At 36.6% G+C, this 2125-nt stretch overlaps 1 pseudogene; it reads left to right on the top strand.

Annotated features, from left to right (window-relative positions):
* LOC107696321 (uncharacterized) overlaps positions 1-2125 on the top strand; it is a 24222-nt pseudogene that overhangs the window by 6746 nt on the left and 15351 nt on the right.

Here is a 2125-nt window from a genome sequence, read left to right as displayed (position 1 = left end):
AGCCCGCATAAGGACTCCAAGATGGTGAGAAATAAGATTCTCTGGTCTGATGAGACCAAGGTAGAACTTTTTGGCCTTAATTCTAAGCGGTATGTGTGGAGAAAACCAGGCACTGCTCATCACCTGTCCAATACAGTCCCAACAGTGAAGCCTGGTGGTGGCAGCATCATGCTGTGGGGATGTTTTTCAGCGGCAGGAACTGGGAGACTAGTCCGGATTGAGGGAAAAATGAATGCAGCAATGTACAGAGACATTCTTCATAAAAACCTGCTCCAGAGCACTCTGGACTTCAGACTGGGGTGAAGGTTCATCTTTCAACAGGACAACGACCCTAAGCACACAGCCAAGATAACAAGCAAAGAGCCTTGAGGCTGTAATTGGTGCCAAAGGTGCTTCAACAAAGTATTGAGCAAAGGCTGTGAATACTTATGTACATGTGAATTATTTGTATTTATTTTTTTAATAAATTTAGCAAATTTCACAAACTTCTTTCTCGTTGTCATTATGGGGTATTGTTTATAGAATTTTAAAGAAAATAATGAATTTAATCCATTTTGGAATAAGGCTGTAACAACAAAATGTGGAAAAAGTGAAGCGCTGTGAATACTTTCCGGATGCACTGTACTCACAAAGTTATTTTAAATTGTAATCTAACTTATTTTGCTGTATTTTTGATAAAATAGATGCAGCCTTGGTGAACATACGAATTTTTCAAAACATACAAAAAAAACTTTTGGTATAGTGAATATATTGGTAATTATTGATTATCTCCTCTTTTCTTTCAGTTCTTTTAACAGATGCTTGGGAAAAACGTCTGAATTATTCTGAATCTGATAAAGTTGTGGTAACAGTCCTGTTTGCAATAGTGATTCTGTCTTGCCTCTGCAAATTCATTTATGGTAAGTATTTCTGAGATTGAAAATAGTATTTAATCAGATTCATAATGTGTTTGTTTCTGACAATTAGTCCAAACACAATGTGTAAACAATGGATTTATCGGTTAAGTGAAGCATTTCATTTTGTTTTTACTTGCAGTACACTGGACAAATTATGTATCGGCTATATGATGTATCCAGCCTGGGACCAGTTGCATAAACACTGTTAAGACTGTTCCTTAAGAACTAGTTTGACCAACTAGCAGTTAGCCAAGAAATAATCAGTCTCACTGTTCTGATTAAAATTGGTCCAATCTACATTTTTCTAACTGACTTTAAAGAGTTATGACCAGTCTAGATGAAAACAAATTAGATGGCTAAATTTTAAGACTAGTCTAAACAGTTTATGCAACCTGCCCCTGGTCTCATTGTTTATAAGTAGGTATTAGTATGTATTGGTTACAAGCACAAAACGTGCATGCAATGTACAATTTGGACGTATTACAACATTTAAAACTTAAAAATTGCTAAATATTTTTAGATAAAAAACAAAATATTTACAAACCTTTTATATCATTAATATATTTGTATCGGTGCGTTTTTGTATTTTTATTGATAAGAAATTTAGGCCTGGTTTCACAGACAGGGCTTAGACCAGGGGTGCCCAAACTCGGTCCTGGAGGGCCGGTGTCCTGCAGAGTTTTGCTCCAACCCCAATCAGACACACCTGAACCAACTAATCAAGCTCTTAGTAGACATACTAGAAACTTCATGTGTATCTTGAGACAAAACAAGGGCACTGACATATTTTAAGATCAATCAGTGCAAGTTTCTTTCAGTCGAAACAGCTCAGACTTACATTTTAGTCTGGGACTAGGTTCAGGCCTAAGCCTTGTCTGTGAAACCGGGGATACGATTTTTAGACCCCTTAACCTACCCCCAAACCTACCCATTTTATAGTGAAAATAAAAATATATAAAACAAATGACCTAAACACGCAGGGAAATTATTTTAGTAACAATAAATAAATAAATCAATAAATAATAAATAAATAAATATACACATTAATAGAAGCAAACAGGCAAGAAGTCATACACAAAATCAACAGGCAATGGTAATAGAACACTCGGTAAGGCAGACAGACTGGCAATACTTCGCAGAGTGTTTGGGCAAGCCATGCTTTATGGCTGCCAAACAGGAAGTCACCAACAAGGCAGCAGAGGGAGCGTGACAGTCAATACTCGGGCGAT

Source organism: Sinocyclocheilus anshuiensis, unplaced genomic scaffold (assembly GCF_001515605.1).
Source record: "Sinocyclocheilus anshuiensis isolate Anshui unplaced genomic scaffold, SAMN03320099.WGS_v1.1 scaffold62, whole genome shotgun sequence".
NCBI classification, from domain to species: Eukaryota; Metazoa; Chordata; class Actinopteri; order Cypriniformes; family Cyprinidae; genus Sinocyclocheilus; species Sinocyclocheilus anshuiensis.
The sequence above is the reverse complement of the archived record's forward strand: the minus strand, read 5'-3'. Positions and strand labels throughout refer to the sequence as shown.